Source organism: Phascolarctos cinereus, unplaced genomic scaffold (assembly GCF_003287225.1).
Source record: "Phascolarctos cinereus isolate Bilbo 61053 unplaced genomic scaffold, phaCin_HiC Scaffold_9;HRSCAF=440, whole genome shotgun sequence".
NCBI lineage: Eukaryota > Metazoa > Chordata > Mammalia > Diprotodontia > Phascolarctidae > Phascolarctos > Phascolarctos cinereus.
The window spans coordinates 23092644-23110921 of record NW_027556402.1 but is presented as its reverse complement, the minus strand read 5'-3'; the positions used below and the strand labels follow the sequence as shown (position 1 = coordinate 23110921).

General features: G+C 38.0%; 1 pseudogene; it reads right to left on the bottom strand.

The window, feature by feature from the left end:
• Positions 1-15352, bottom strand: part of LOC110209654 (small ribosomal subunit protein eS4-like) — a 100013-nt pseudogene extending 84661 nt beyond the window's left edge.
• Positions 15353-18278: the final 2926 nt, after the last annotated feature.

Below are 18278 nucleotides of genomic sequence, written 5' to 3'. Positions count from 1 at the left end.
GATGTTACCAACATCTCCCTTCAGGATGGCTATTGCCACACCAGAGTACCTCTTGCTGAAGAATTCCGTTTTTTCTCTTCCTTCCTCTTCCATTCTAAGCCTCCCTAGAACCTTCAGAATTCTGGCACAATGACCCCGTTTCTGCTTCAACTATTTCAGTATTTGAGTGGCTTCCAATTGTATTTCAGCTCATGTTTTTATAGCTGAAATCACCCCCAAGCAAGCAGTTTGAGGTTTGTGCTGGAAAGCACTTTAAATCTCCTTAATTTACCACCAAGTCCTAATTTTAGATGGCACAGGATTTTCTTGGGGTAGTGAAGTAACAGTCTCAATATCACCTTTCCCCAGTTTAACTGAATAGTATCATTAGCGGGGGTGGGGCTGCCTTTGTGCATCCGCATTGGGGCTTTCACCTTTTAATAGTTACTACTAATTCATGAAACCCACTGAGGGTTAATTAGAATCACTAACAGACAAGGAGATACTTCTAAAAATAGGAAACCCCCAGAATGTGGTTGACAATCTTTTGTATCCTTTCTGCAAGGGACAATAAATGTTAAGTGAATATTGACCAAAAACAAAACAAATAAACAACGACAAAAAGCCCCCACTTAATAGCTACAGCAGACTAACATTAGTCTTATATAGTTACATATATATATATATATATATATAGAGAGAGAGAGAGAGAGAGAGAGAGAGAGAGAGTCTTATACAACATTAGTCTTAATAGTTATAGCTACTAACATTTACATAACACTTTGTGCTTTTCAAGAGCAAAGTGCCTTACAAATATTATCTCATCCTCCCAAAGAGTTAGGTACTCCAGAAACTGGGGGGGGGGGTGTTTAAGTGACTTGCCTACAGTCACAAAACTTGTGTCAAGTGTCTGGTCTGAGACTGGATTTGAACTCACATCTTGTATCTTCCAGGCTCTATCTCCTGTACCACCCAGCCGCCATTTGTGCTTCCTGGTTGGTGGTCTCTGATAGAAAACTAAAAACAAAAACGAACACAAGTCTCTCTTAGAGAAGGGTTTTGTACGAATGAAGTACATTGGGTGGGAGGCTGTAGTAGATGACCTTGAGGAACTTCCCAACTCCTAAGATTCTGTGAATCCGAAGCAGGTTTGGATTAGATCGAGGTGGGGAACCTGCAGTCTGCAGGCCACATGTGGCCCAATAGATCCACAAATGTGGAAAGGGCCCCACACTTGTGGACCTAGAGGGCCACATGTGACCTCTGGACTGAAGGTTCCCCACCCCTGCATTACATGGTTGGCAATATATTCTCATTATGGTACGAATTGCTAACAGGATCCCTTGGAGGTAAGAGCAAAGACTGAATTCATAAGAAGACTGTCAGACAGCAGACAGCAAAGATTAAAGGGCTAATTTCTGCTGTCATAGTGGTTTTATAACATGGCCACAGACTCCTCTTCCCAATTTCATAATCTAATATGGAATAAGAGTGCTGCATGTACTTCTTCCTTGTATCACTCAGAAATCATGAAATTATTTTGGTAGCTTGATATTACAAACTCAAGGCTGAACTCAGTCTCTCAGAGTCTGTTCGTCTCTGTCTGTGTCTCTGTCTCTCTCCCTTTTTTTAAAGGTGAGAATACCCTGACTTTTTGTAAACAATGTCTCTTCTCTTCCCCCTGGAAATTCAAATTTCCTTTCTGACATTTTTTTGATCCCTCCCATTTCCTGCAGGATTCTGGTTAGTTTGTCAGCTCCCTGGTACACTGTCACCAATCCATCTGCCCGAGAACATTCCTAAAAATGCCATTGTTAAATGCCATCAACTGATTTTTAATTAGTTTCCAGTTTGGTGCTTTTGTGATTTTGATTTTAAATGTGCAGGGAGTGAAATGCAAACCATCCCTTTTTTTTCATTTGGGTTGGACTGAAGAGTTTTACAAAACTACTTGTAGCTTTAAAGGATTTTCATTGTCTTTTTTATATTATCTGGCTTGAATGAGGTCATGGAGGAGGAGTGTGTTTGTAAGTAGGGGCGGCTGTCTCAAAAGTGCTACTATTTCCCAAGTTCTTGAACTACTCTTGTTCTCAGCCTGTAGAACTGGAAGAATAAAGGATCGTGGGGGTAGGAAGTAAATGCTTGTAATGTTTGTCATTCTAAAAACTCAATTTCCATAGCGTTTGCCTTTTTGGGGTTTGACTTCATCAAACTGCCTTTTGGGGCCAAAAGCAGGGCCTCATCATTATAAACAAAGTACGAGGGAAAGGACAGTTCATGAGAGCAGTGTGAATGATTGTCTTAATAATTGTCAGTGCTGTTATGTAGGCATAAAATAGAAAAAGCTATTATGCTATTTTTTAAAAATTATCAGGGATTTTTTAAAAAGGGAAATTCAGAGGAGGTAAGGAGGCAAAGTTCTATCAAGTAGATGGAATTAACTCTTTTCCAGATTATTGTAAAGATAGGTTTAGTAAATGTCCAGTGGTCAGGCTACACTGAATTCTTCTTACATAACTAAGTCACTCAAAGACAGAAGTTAGAAATGGGAGTCCGCAGCTTCCATCAGAATGAGGGTAGACATCTACCTATAATGATCAAGCCGTGAAGTCTCTTAAGAATATGAGGCTGAAGGGGATGCCTATCAATTGGGGAATGGTTTCACAAGTTTGGTACATGATTGTGACGGAACACTATTGTGCAAATGACAAGCAGGATGATTTCAGAAAAACCTAGGAAGACTTAGATGAACTGATACAAAGTGAAGTGAGCAGAATGAGGAAAACATTGCACACATTAACAGAAATGTTGTAAAGATCAATTGTGAAAGACTTAGCTACTCTTATCAATATAATGACACAAAATGATTCTATTTATATCTTTTGTTTTATCACCTATATTTTCTTTTTTGCTTGTTTGTTTAGGGTTGGTTGTTTTTTTTTTTGTGAGGCAATTGGAGGTTAATGACTTGCCCAGGGTCACACAGCTAGTAAGTGTCAAGTGTCTGGTCTGAGATTGGATTTGAGCTCAGGTCTTCCTGACTTCAGGGCCAGTGCTCTATCCACTGCACCACCTAGCTGCCCCCCACAAGATGATTCTAAAGGATTTGTGATGAAAAAAATGCTATCCACCTCCAGAGAAAGAACTAGTGGAGTCTGAGTATAAATTGAAGCATAATTTTTTTCATTTTTTCCTTCCTTTTTTGTTTTGCAACATTGCTTATATGGAAATAAGTTTTGCATGATTTCATGCATATAATTGATATCATATTGTTTGCCTTCTCTATGGGTGGGGGAGAGGCAAGAGGGAGGGAAAGTATTTGAACTCAGTTTTTTTTAAAAAAAATTAATGTTAAAGTTAAATAAATAAATTTACTTTTTAAAAGGAAAAATATGGGCCTGAGATATAAAACCAGCAGAGCCCTTCTGCTTAGGATTTAATGCCAACACCTTGTTCAGTTTTGATTTGAGGTGAAACAAAGCACTTGTATATCACTTAGCAGATAATAAAAGGTTTGCTTTGCTCTAACACATCAAGGATATGCAATAAGGACATAGGGCACTTAATTTTTGTTACACATAGACTTCCTAAACTCCTTATAGAAACTCAACTGGTCAACGCTGTATAGTGATTCAAGATGTCTCAGGCCCCATCAATTCTGAGGACTTTTTATGCTCTTAGGTGACTGACCAGTAAGCTAGTTCAAGGGAAGTAGAATCTCAACGATAGTTTTGTCTCCTTTTAGGAAAAACTAATCTCTGTTCTAAGGTGGAAGGGAGAGATGTGGGCTTGATCCATGTAAGGGAGAGAGGAAAAAGGATGAGCACGTGGACCTAGCACATGTTACAGTAAAGCAATGGTAAAAATTAGTCCCATCATATCATCTTTTAGTCTGAGGTAGTAATGAAGAAAGCACAGTATGATCCCCATTATACAAAGACTCCTATGTGGAAAGAGGAAGGGAAGTAAATAAGCATTTATAATAGTACCTACACTGTACTTGGCACTTTACGAATACCTCATTTGATTTGGACAAAGAAGATGCTAAGCCCCAAAGCCAACATAGTAAAAATTAGACAGGAAAGCTTGTTTGGTTTTCTATCTGATCTGACTATATTTCTAGGAAGGAAATGTATAGCATTTGCTTTAGCAGTATTTGACCTGCATATAATGGGGAGTAGACAGTCAGTGGTAGCCATTACCATTCTAAACCCAATGCACATATAATTAAACATGTAAAACCTTTACTTAAAGCTAGAAGTGGTGGGTGATACATGCCTAAAGCCTTTGGGTCATAAATTCCCTTCTATTACCTTACCATTTTTAGGCTGGTAAAATGTTTTCTTATTTGGTTCATTTGAAAATTTTCTCTATAAAAAATGTGCATGGTCACCAGCCAAAAACCTTGGCAAATATAAAGTGGTTTCAAGCCAAATCAAATCAGCAAATATTTATTGAATACCTTCTATCTGAAAAGCACCATTGTATAAACTTGAGGCAATCAGGATAGCATTCTTATTATTCCACAGGGAAAAGTACTGTAGGGAATAAATTAGGCCTAGATTCAGACTTCTAGTGTTGAGGTCTAGAGTTTTAAGGGCTTAGGGGTGCCAGGACCCCAAAATCACAACACGTGGGTCCTGTCTGAAAGAATTTGGCCCAAACCTTCTTTCAGCCAAAGACAAAGTTTATTAGAACATCCCACCATATTGGCCAGACTCTTAAGTGATCTAAGCATATGTATCTTAAGATCTTAAGAATCTGAGCCCCTGGCTAGATTTTAAGAATCTGAGCACCTTAATGGAAACAAGCTGGACCTTATATACAGAAAGACTGTGGGAGGGTTGTAGGAGTGGCCAAATAGTTTGGGGTGACTGGAGGAGGGGTCTAAGGAGGATCTGGATGGAATTGGCCACTAAACTGGGGTGAACAGAATGCCGGGGACCTAGACCAAATGGGTGGGGGAGAGGCAAGAGGGAGGGACCTAGACCCCAAAAAAGAAAAACCTCGGACTTTCCCCACAGGGCCAAATCTCTGGCATTCACCTGAGGCTATAATCCCATCAACTGGCTTTTCATTGTGGCTGCACCCAATCTCCCAATTCTCTGTTACCTTTAACCTAGTTTGGCCCTCCATTGTCTTACCTCCCTATAGCCCCAGGCCACTTCCCACCCTTAATCCTATCTAGGCTCCATTCTCCCATGGCCACGTGGTCCAGGTCCCTGGAGTTCTATTACCTCATAGACTACTTGGCCACTCCTCGATCCCTCCCATAGTCTTTCTGTATATAAGGTCCATCTTGTCTCCATTAAGATGCTGGGATTCTTATAATCTAGCCACTGCTCTGATTTTTACGATCTAGCCAATAGCTCACAGATGCTCAGATTCCTGAAGACTCTGGCTAATATGGTGGATCTTTAATAAACCATGTTGCAAGAAGAGTACACAAGATGTTTGTTTGCCTTGAAACTCAAGAAAGACTTGGTGGAGGACAACATGGCTGCTGTTCTCACTTTTCATCTCTTGCAGTCTGAGATTGGGGACCACAAAGAAACTGCAGATCAAGAACATCTTAAAATAAGTACATATATGCCAAACCAAGAATGTGTTCAAGAGAAGATAATAGAATGCCATCAAAAACACATGGGGGAAAAAAAAAGAACATCTCACACCATATACCAGAATAAGGTCAAAATGGGTACATGATTTAGACATAAATGGTGATGCCATGTGCATGTTAGAAGAGCAAAGAATAGTCTACCTCTCAGACATATGTAAAAGGGCAGAATTCATGACCAAACAAGAGAGAGACAGAAAGCATTACAAAATGTAAAATAGATAATTTTGATTATATTAAATTAAAAAGATTTTGCACAAACAAAACCAATTCGACCAAGATCAAAAGAAAGCAGAAAGCTGGGAAATAATTTTTATGTAGAGAATTAAGTCAAATTTATAAGAATGCAAATCATTCTCCAATTGATAAAGGGTCAAAGGATACGAACAGACAGTTTTCAAATGAAGAAACCAAAGCTGTCTATAAGCATATGAAAAAGTGCTCTAAATCACTTTTGGTTAGAGAAATGCAAATTAAAATAACTCTGAGGTACTACCTTATATTTATCAGATTGGCTAATATGACCAAAAAAAAGTGATAGATGTTGGAGAGCGTGTGGTAAAATTAGGACAGTAATGCACTATTTGTGGAATTGTGAACTGATTCAACCATTCTGGAGATCAATTTGGAACTATGCTCAAAGGGCTATAAACTGTGATCCAGAAATACACTACAGGTCTGTATCCCAAACAGATCATAAAAAAGGGGAAAGGATCTACACATGCAAAAATATTTATAGCAGCCTTTTTTGTAGTGGCAAAATACGGAAATTGAGGAGATGCTCATCAGTTGGGGAATGGCTGAACAAGTTGTGATATATGAATGTAATGGAGTACTATTATGCAATAAGAGATGATGAGCAGGCAGATTGCAGAAAAACCTGGAAAGACTTGTATGAGCTGATGCAAAGTGAAGTGAGCAGAACCAGGAAAACACTGCACACACTATCAGCAACATTGTGTGATGATCAGCAATGAAAGATTTAGCTCTTCTCAGCAACACAATGATATAAGACAAGTACAAAGGACTCATGATGGAATGTGCTGTCCACATCCAGATAAGGAACTGATAGACTCTGAATGCAGAGCAAAGCATACTTTTTTCACTTACTTTATTTTTTCATATTTTTTCCCTTTTGATCTGTTTCTTCTTTCACAACTGTGACTAATATGGAAATATGTTTTACATAATTGCATATTATATATATATATAAAACCTATATCAAAATGCCTACCATTCTAAAAGAAGGGGAAGGGAGGGAGAGAGGGAGAAAATTTGGAGCTAAAATCTTGTAAAAATGAATGCTAAAAATTGTCTTGACATATAATTGGGGAAAAAATAAAATACTATTTTTTAAAGAGTAAAAATGAAAAAACAAATAGGTCATTTTCTCTTTTTATTGATTTCCTTGGGATACAAACCTAGTAGTGGTATTGCTGGATCAAAGAGTATGCACAGTTTTATAACCTTTTGGGCATAGTTCCAAATTGCTCTCCAGAATGATTGGATCAGTACACAGCTCCACCAATGGGGCATTAGTGTTCCATTTTTCCCTCATCCAAGAGGGAGAAAGTATTTTTTGTTGTTGTTGTTGTTGTTTTTGTGGTGAGGAAATCTGTGTTAAGTGACTTGCCCAGGGTCACACAACTAGTAAGTTTCAAGTATCTAAGGTCAGATTTGAATCCAAGCCCTCCTCACTCCAAGGCCAGAGCTCTATCTCCTGTGCTATCTAGCTGCCCCTAAGAGGGAGAAAGTATTAAAGAATAACAGCATACTAAATAGTTGATCTAGAAAATACATATAAGAAGGATAAAAAATGTACACAGTTCTTGCTTTATGTAAGTAGACTGCTCCACAGACTTATAAGTAAAGCAATTTTTACATAACATGAATTTGCCTCTACTCACCCACTTGGGCTATATAACAAAGGCATACACAAAATAATACCTTTATGCAAGTCATAAAATGCACCAAAATGCAGACATATTAAATACCATACCATGCTAATAAACACAATTAAGAAATAAAAGGTAAAGTTAATGATAAAGTGTGCACAGTGCTATACAGTAAAGTTAACATATGCATGGAGTGTGCTGCTCCTCCCCCACCACTGCACCTAGCCTTTATCATTGGTGGTTGGGTACGCAACCCTTTTTATCAAGCTATCAAGAAATGTTTGGAGAGTGGCTCTCTTTTCTCCTTGTATATCTGACAATAGCAAGCGACATCGTCCTCACTAGTCTTTGAACTTCTAAAACTCTTGAAATATTTGGATCCATATTTTCAATACAAGAACAAAATTTACTCAAATGGTATGACGCTTCTGCCAACTTTCATTGGGAACGTTTTTGGTTCAATCTCGGGTCCTGGAGCTTCCCTTTCTTCTTTTGCAATTTTAACAACTAGAATTTTAAGCAGCTCCTCATTTGATAGCTCTTCTCTAAGAGATTTAATCAGCTCCTTCATATCATTCTCATCCACTTCAAGCACCAATGCTTGTGCTAATTTTACAGTCTTATTATTCTTGGATGTATCATCTTTGTTACATCAACGAAAATTGGAATGAACTGGGGGCACACTCTTTTCCAAACTCTTCACACATGTTTCTGTTAACATCTTTTTTTTTTCTTAAGCAACTTTCTCTTTAATTCTTCTTGGGAAGTGGAAGCCCTTGAGCTATTCCACCCACCCACCCACCCAGCACCCTTGCGAGACCCTTTCTCCCTGCACCTCTCCCCCAGTAGAATTCTTTGCATAAAGTTGAATTTGCACAATGTGAATTTACTTAAAGTGGGAACTGTCTGTATATGTATGTAGAAAATATGTACAAGACTGATACAAGATAATTTTTGGGAGGGGGAAGACACTAGTATCTGGGAATATCCAAAAAGGCTTCACATGGAAGGTGATTTCTGAGCTGAAACTTCACAGAATTAAGGGATTCTAAGAGGTGGAAATAAGGAGGTAGGGCATTCCAGAAATGAGTACACACAGTGCAGAAGCACAGAGAAGGAAGATACGAGTTCTATGTATGAAGAACAGTAAGAAGCCAGTTTGGACCATATTGTTCATGAAGGCATGTAATGTGTAATAAAACTGAAAAGGTAAGTTGGGTCCAGGGTGTAAAGGGCTTTAAATGCCACACAGAGATTGATATTTGTACCTAGGGGTAATTGGGAGACATCAGAGCTTATTGAGTAAAAGAGAAAGATGGTCAAACCTGCACTTAAAAAAAAACCAAAACACTTTGGCGGCTGTATGTAGGATGAATTAGAGTAGGCACAGATGCGGAGCAGGCAAACGACGTGAGCGTCAGGGGAGGCTATAGGAGCTGTTATAGAATCCAAAACAAGAAGTGGCAGCTTAATGGAATATGCGCAGTGCCTGAGAGAAGAGAGAAGCTGAGGAGGACACCAAGGCTGCCAACCTGGATGACTGGCAGTGCCTTGGCAGAAAGATGGAAGTGTCCAAGAGGGGTGGGGTTGGGGAGAAGGACATTGACTTTGACTAAAGCAAAGTTTGGACAAAAGTCGACAAGAGTAACACCAACATAGTGATTTCACTCCAACTGATAGTGGATGCAATGAAATGATCATTTAATACTGTGAACATTAACAAGATCAAATGTGTTCAACTTGTGTCCGATCTCAACTTAAGAGTAATCTGCCACCATTACTGTCTTCCAGTCATCCATGAGAGTAGGCTCCTACCAGATGGTTTGTGTCATCATGCTGCCTGCTGCATTTGAATGAAAAGTGTGTAAATTCACAATTAAGCAATTTTAATGTAGATGTTAAAAGTATCTCTTTTACTCATGATGGAAAATGCTATCCACATCCAGAGAAAGAACTATAGAGTCTGAATGCAGATCAAAAGCATACTATTTTTTCCTCTCTTTTTTTCTTTCTCATGGTTTTTCCCTTTTGTTCTGATTTTTCTTTCACAACATGACTAACGTGGACATATGTTTAATATGATTGTACACGTATAGCCTGTATCAGATTGCTTGCTGCCTTTGGGAGTGGGGTGGGAAGAGAGGGAGGGAGAAAAAAATTGGGGACTCAAAATCTTATAAAAGTGAGTGTTGAAAATTATCTTTACATTAGTAATTGGAAAAAAATAAAACGTTATTAAGTGGAGAGAAAAGTATCTCTTTTATATACATATATGTGCTAGCACAGAGATGTCAAACACATGACCTGTGGGCCAAGGCCCCCAATATCTCCAAGTATAACCCAAACCAGATTAAAATATAATTGGAAAATATTTAACAAAATGTATATGAAACTATCTCTTTTATTTTTTATATAATAAATATTTAAGACTGAAACTTTTTAAATTGAAATAATTTGAGAAGAGTAATAGATTTGAAAGATTTAACTTTTATCTTTCAAAAAGATGAGATAATACCTCTTTGTAATGAACAAATATATATGACCAGTTTGGAGAGAAAAGTCACTGGAAAAGCTGAAATTGATACACGCAAAAAACAATAGAGACAGTTTAAGTAGCATAAATACAAATTAAGAAGCCCAAATCCAGAAAATACAATACATTGTAGTCATCATTAGAATTCACCAGTACCGTTTTTGATGGAGAAGAAAGGCTACTGTGTTTATTTGTACAATAGCTTTCACTGCAGATGGCCTGAAACAATAGATTGAAATGACATCTTAAAAGTATACGTGCAAAATATAGCGGCAAGTCAAGAGAATCTTCTCATGGAAAAATAGATTATTTTAATAAGCAAAAGCAAACTTTTTTTCAAGAACCATTTTTGTGATGGCGAAAGTATAGCTTAAATCACGTAAGATTAACCACAAAATTGCTAAGTGTAAAAAGCCTTATTCGACTACCTTCAGCTACTGATGTGGTTGAAATGATACTCAGTTAATCTTAAGCAAGATAACTTCAAATGGTCCCACATGAAGAGAACACAATGGGGAAGGAAGGACGCCAATTTGTCTGAAGAACTTTATCATCAATTAATTGAGAAATGAAAACTTTGACATCATTCCAAAAATTGTCCATGTGCATAAATTGTTCATGAATATAAAAACCTCACCAAAAGTGTGGAAAAGCAGAAATAGTAAAAACATCATTTTACTGGTCACAATGCAATAAAATTGTACATCAATGAAGTATGATTTTCTCATTTTTTGCTTTTTTATGGTGATAAGGCTAATATAGAAATACATTTTGCATAATTTCACATGTATAATTGGTATATTTTTGCTAGCTTTCTCAGTGGGGGGGAGGGAGAGAATTTGGAATTTAAAACATTTTTAAAGAATGTTAAAAATACATAAATTATAAATTTGTAAAACAAAGAAAAAACTAAAAGAAGAAAATAAAAATACCAGAAGGTTCATATGCATCAGGGACACATTGATTCACATGGAAATGCCACACCTAATGTTTCTGAAGAAACTGGATTTCTACCTGTGTGGGTAATAGGAAGATAGCCATAGCTGAGTGATTACTCTCTTGTTATATCTTTAAGAGGGCATTGGGCTGGAATTAAATCTATTAGATACCAGATATTTGAAATCTAGTAATATGAGTTTTTTAGGGTTCAGTACAAAAGCCATCTTTCCTAGTTACTCTAAATTATTTTCTTTCATGCCTGTCTCTGCCAAGGTGCATACCAAGGGAAAGAGTGGGAGGTATAATTCTACTATGGATCTAGATTAGAGCAAGCAAATATATATTTCAAAGAAACAGGTAAAATAATAATTGGGAAAGCGATATAATTTAGACAATAGTATACACAAAAGTTAGTGGGCTGAAATCTCTGCTCAGTTAGGGACAGTATGATTTCACACATTGAGTCAACTCTCAGTAGTTGCTGGGGTATGGGCACTGTAACTCAAAGACCATATTGGGATACCGGGTTTTTCCCTCATACCTGCTGTGCTAGGGGCAGACATGTCAAACACATGACCTATGGTCCAAAGCCCCCAACACCTCCAAGTGCAGCTCAAACCAAATCAAAATGTAATTGGAAAATATTAAACAAAATATAAAAATACTATAAAACATAGATAATATATTTTAAAACTAGGTCATTCAATATGCAGGCTACAGGGATCCTTATGTACAGATTTCTATTTGGGTTTGACATCCTTGCTCTTGAGTATCTTCCATTTTCCCATCTTCTATTCTTGGCTCCAACTCTCACTATTTCTTTACTTTTCTCTCCCAGAAGTCACTCAGCCAATCAGGAGTCAAAGTCCCTTGAATGATACCACAGTACCACAGGTCTGTTCTTCAGGGGACAACTCAGTTTATCTGGGAATAAAACTACATTCCTCCCTTGGGCTGAAACTTTTTGCAATCCCTTGCAAAATGTATCTGGGGTAAGCTTGAAACCTGTAACTACGCAAAATAAACATAGAATTAATGATTTGAACAACAGGAGTGATTTTTTTCTCATGTCCCAGGTAACCAAACTAAGAAAGCCAAAGAAACCAATACACAGCTTACATGCAAAAGACACGATGTTATACAATATGTGTAACCTGATACAGTGCTGCAGTGACAACATGTCTAAGTTAGGAACAAAACAGTAAGGCATATCTCAAAAGTACCTTCCTATTGATGTGGTTGAAATGACACTTAGTTAATCTTAAGTAAGATAACTTAGTCATAAACAATTAGTCATAAACAACCAAGGAGGCATGGCTTACTAACAAAGCAAATTTAGCTAACTGTAACAATTGCACTATAAATACATGTATATAAAACATATGGTAGATACAATCACATATGTAATCAATGGACAAACCATTAACAGACATTACTATAGCATGAACATATCACAACATAGAAAAATGAACATAATGGCAAAATGATAAATAAGGACACTTGTGACAAATGAAAAGCCCAAGAGACAGAATTGCTGGGTAATTAATAATCAATTTATTAATTAGGTTGGCAAATAATCAAACTGATGGTCAGTGGTCTCTCTCAGTGACCAAAGACAAAACATGGAGATCCCTGAATGCTTAAATACCTTTGGAAAAGGAAGTACCTCTGACAGGTAAAAATCAATCCTGATTGATAGACAATTAATGAAGGTATGTACATTTAATGAGGAGGTGGGCCAAAAGTCTTCAGCTTCTGCTGAGAATGTGACTTGGACAAAGGAATCCATCTCTACCGGGATCACTCTGGTTGGTTTTCTTCTTCATAAGCTGGGTCACTTTAAATTCTAATGGAGGGTTCCAAGGACAGGGGCTTATTTCCTAAGGGCAAGAATTCATCTAGACTAGATTCTATATTTAAGGTCTTCTAGCTGGGTGGGGTCCCTTTAATCCTTTAATCAAGGATTAAATTGATCCTAATTTAATAACTGGTTATTTATATAATAGGAAATAACAATTTCTCTCATACTAATTTACACTGTAATGAACCTGTGCATTAGGAAAAATATACAATTATATGACATATAAGGCACATGTCACATTGGCACCCTCTAGTACTGTTACCTGGATACATGTGTATCAGGTTCATCGGTAACATCGTAAGTTAATTTAGTGATTGGTCTAATGACTGGTCTAAGTGACTTGTCATTTCTACATCTGAGAAAGCAGATGGCTAACCGAGAGGATCAAGAGAGACTTGTTTTCCTCTACCCAGGCTGGCAGTAGAGACAGGTTGGCTATCGTTAGCTTTGTGATCCGTGGATTGCATCCATACCCCCTGAACAATCTGTAGTTTTTCTAGGGAAGAAGGGAGTTACCTCTGGGTTCAGCCTTCCTGCCTCATAATATTACAAACAGTCTTCACTGGAAACATCACTTTCAATGTTCCTATCTGGTTCACAATCTTTTTACAAGGGCCGACATTCACAGAGGTGAGTGTCCATCACTTTTCTCCACTAGAAAGTCTGGCTAACCTGCTCCTATGGACAATAGGATGTTGTAGCAAGAAGTCTTGACATGGCCCCTTCTTTATATGAGGCTCAGCTCCCATTCTCTCGATAGCTTAGGTCAGTACCATCAGTCAGCTAACATGTGAGTCCCTTGAATACCAAGGTTTTTCAGCAAAACTATCTCCTCATGGAATGTCTTGACAACTTACTTTGGCAAGATGGCATCTTTAGTTTCCTGCACCTCTTTTCTGAGCTCCGGCCATGAATACTTGATAGGTCTCTTTGGTTTTTTCTTGATATGCTGAGTGTAAGTGGATTCATCTACTTCTTCATGTGAGGCGCCCAAACACAGCTCACTAGGTAGATGTGGCTGTTGCCCAAATATGAGCAAGAATGGCACAAAGCATAGAGCATCATTCCTGATAGAATCATATCAGGTATTAGAAATGACATATGCTGATTCCACTGAGCTTGTTATTCTGGTCTCAGAGTTCCCAATGTGTTCACAAGTGAGCACCAAGCAAGCTACTGGTGGTGCAGTGGATGGAGCGCTGGAGTGAGGAAGACCTGAGTTCAAATCTGCCCTGACACTAGCTGTATGACCCTGGCCAAGTCACTTAACCTCAGTTTACCTCAGTTTCCTTAACTGTAAAATAACACCTACCTGCCTCCCAAGGTTGTTGTGAAGATCAAATAGAACAATATTTGTAAAGCACTTAGCATGTGCCTGGCACATAGTAGGCACTATATAAATGCTTATTCCTTTTCCTCCCTTTTTCCATTTGAAACATTCAGGCTATGGGAAGGAATTATTATAGACTTTTTATACTTGCTAAAGCCAACATTTACTCAAGTGGCTTGCTCTCAAAGTCTCTATCTTACCCAAGGAGGATTCTAGCAGGTAATCCATACAGTGAAAAACACTTTCTGATTTAAACAAAATGATTATATAAAATAGAACCTTTTAGTAAAATTTCAATATTGTCACTTTTTCATTGAACGTATTTTCTTTAGTATTTTTGTTCATATTAATATTCTTAGGATTCTTAGAAGTGCATGAATAGTTCTCTGACAATTATTTTTATAATCCTAAGTAAAATCATAAATTAATAAATTGCCTTCTCTAAAAGCTCTGGAAAAAATACTTTCTCTGAAGACTTTGACAGCAGTGGAAGCTTTCTGGTTTCTGTTTGGGTATGCTTATGTATATCTGGTAGTCAGTCAACCAATGGACATTTATTAGGCACCTATACACCAGGCACTGTGCTAAGTACTGGGGATAAAAAAAAAAAGAGGTGAAAGATAATCCCTGTCCTCAAGCAGTTCTCAATCTAAGCAACCAAAAAATGTACAAAAACAAGGTATATACAGGATTAAATAGGAAATCAATGAGAGAGGGAAGGCCCTAGAATTAAGAGGGGCCTTCTGTAGAAGGTAGGGTTCTAGTTGGAACTTACAGGAAGCCTGGGAATCCAGTAGACAGAGAAACAGGGCATTCCAGCAAACAGCTAGAGAAGATGCTCAGAGCCAAGAAATGCAGCATCTTGTGCAAGGAATGGCCAGGAGGCCAGCGTCATTGGAGCAAAGAGTATGTAGTGGGGAGTAAGGTATGAAGAGACTAGAAAGGTAGGAGGTCCAGTTATAAAAGGCTTTGAACGATGACAGGGGATTTTGTATTTGATCTTGGAAGCGATAGGGAGCCATTGGAATTTGTTGAGTGGGGGGGCATCCTAGGACTTATACTTTAAGAAAATCATTTTGGTGGCTGAATGGAGGATGGACTGCAGTGGGGAGAGACTTGAGGCAAGTCAACTTACCAGCAGGATACTGCAGTAGTTCAGGCATGAGATACTGAGGGCCTGCCCCAAAGTGGTGGCCATGTCTAAGAAGAGAATCAGGTCTATTCAAAAGATGTTGCTAAGGCAAAATCAACAGGCCTTGACAACTAATGGGATATAGTGGTGAGAGATAATGAGTGAAGGATGAGACTTAGATTGTGAGTCTGAGGGACTGGGAGAATGCTATTGTCCTCTAAAGTAATAGGGAAGATAGGAGGTGGAAAGGGTTTAGTGGGAAAGATCATGAGTTAGGTTTTGGACATGTTGAGTTTAAGATGTCTACTGGATATCCAGTTTGAGAGGCGAGATTGGAGGGCAGCAGAGAGGTTAGGGCAGCATAGGTAGATTTGAGAATCATCACCATACTGATGGCAATTAAATCCATAGAAACTGATGAAATCAACAAGTATGGGATAGAGGGAGAAGAGAAGAGATCCCAGGGCAGAATCCTATGGGACATCTATAGTTATCTGCTAAAATGATCAGTCATCACTAAGATGCCCACATCTTTCCTATTTCCTTATGGAGAGATAAAGTCAATATAAAAAAATCCAAAGGCTTGCTGGTAATTAGGTTCTCCAAATACGAAGAATCAATTGGTAATGCTCTTCTTTGCACACATACAGGACATTTTTCACACTGGGGATATTTGTAGGCATCTTGGACAGTGAAATCGATTTCTCACCTTTTCTAGGGTCTTTCTTGGCTCATGTATGCAAAGTTATCATATTAGGCACTTCTGGCTCCCGGGTATGCTCTGAGTAGCACCACTTGCTCCTTGGTTTCTTATGCGGAATCAGTCACAATCTGATACAGCACTTTATTGCACAGTTCTAACTTCCGCAATTGTCTCAGCAGTAAAGATCTCCCTGCTGACCAGAATTTAAAGTTATTAGTAGCGGTTCCTTGTTTTTGGCTTGTATCACTTCCCTTCATCACCATCTGTTCTTGCTGCCAGTCGTCCACAGATGATGGAGCCAAGGAACATGGATTCAATGAGGTTTGCTTGTACAACTGGCATGCTGTCTGCTCCCAAGTTCTCAGACAGACTTTAACTTTGCTGTAACGCAGCATCACGGTTGTCTTGTTCTGAGATCCCTACAACTCCAGTGTCACGTGGGATTCTGGACAAGGCCTCTTCACCCACATCAGTCTTCTCAGGTCTTCATCGTATGCTAAAATCATAACTGACCAGTGTTTCTGCCCATGTCTGGCAAAGAAGCCTACATATGGTGTGGCTCTGACACATGTATGGGTACAATATTTGTATATATGCATACATTCACATGTATGTAATATGCACACACATGAACACCAGGAGTGTGGTTATATACACGTGGGAGTGTATGTATATATGGTGTGTGTGTGTGCACATATGTGTATATAACACATACATTTATACACATGCATATGGACATATATACAGGGTATGTGCATTTGCATATACATATACATATGTAAGGTTACATATACATACGTAAGAAAGGTTGAAGGAACACATTAGTGCAGAAAGGAGTAAGAAAGGGTGGAATTTGCTCTCTATCTATATATGTATGCATGTATTTATGTATGTATGTATATATATATGTATCAATATATATATACATATATATGCTTTCTCACAAGACTTTGACATCAGTGGAAGCTTATATATGTATGTGTGTGTATGTATATATATATATACATATATACATATATATATGTGTATATATATGTATATATGTATATATATATGTATATATATGTATATATATATATGTATATATATATGTATATATATATATATATATATCAGAGGGCAAAATAAAAAGAGAAAGAATCCACTGATCACCTTTTTCTGAAAGGAAAAGTTCAAGGTATTTCATAGCCCAAATCCAGAGCTCACACATTAGAGAAAAAAATACTGCAAATATCCAGAAAGAACAGGTAAATTACTAAGTCAGTATTATACAAGAGTGGGCAACTTCTATTATTAATAAGAAATCTCAGAATACAATATTTCAAAAAGCAAAAAGATAGGTTTTTGTTAGAGGTGTGGCTCCAGGGTTGTCCTGGAGCTGGCTCAAGTGGGCTCACACCAGCTTTCAAAAGCTGGCTGTTAAATCTACAGTGTGAACATTTATACCTCATAAATCAGCAAATACTACAAATTGAAGTTTGATTTACTGTTTAGTTGATTTCTAGCCTTGAGGAAGTGACGAAGAAATTGTTAATTATTCCATTTAAACTAAAAAGTGCCATGTGTACATTTTTTTTTTTGGAGATTCAGTTGTAAAATGTTTTCCAATATACTCCTCCATGACTCTTTTAGTTCAGATTCAGTGTTGGGATGAAATGAGCTCTTCCAAGGCCTGGGACTGATTCATATTTTTCTTGGAGGCTTTGGATGTAGGAGCTTTGATTTTGTTGTCTTCTTCTGCTTGTATATTTTGATCTTCTTTTTCACCAAAGTAAGATAATATAGTCTGACTCTTTTTGCGCTGCTTGCTCATGATCCCAGCCAATTACTTGAGTTTTTAAACTCTTTGTCAAGGTAAGAGTCTGCTTCCAATGTGGAGAGTGTACTGTCCCAAGCTTCAGGGGTTTGTGTAGCTGTTTTCAGAGATACTTGTAGGGACCTGTAAATGTTCAGTTCTTCCAAGGTGGTATGATAAGGGGCGAGGTGTTTACTCCTTTCCTGGCCTGTGACCACAAGTATTCCTTTCTGTCCTGTAACTGTGAGGAGGGGTTTCTCTCCACAGCCACTCCAAGATCTACCACGCCAGTACTCCTCATCACAAGTCATTGAACAGTTTTACCAAAGGAGGTTTGATATGCTCTAATGCAACAAGGATATATAATGAGGATACAATGGTATTTTGTTTCTCTGAATATGCCCCCCCCTTGCCTCCATATGGAAACACTTCTGGTTAATAGGGAAGGATATGGCAAAGTGTTAGAATCTAAGGGAGAGGGATACCTTGGATTG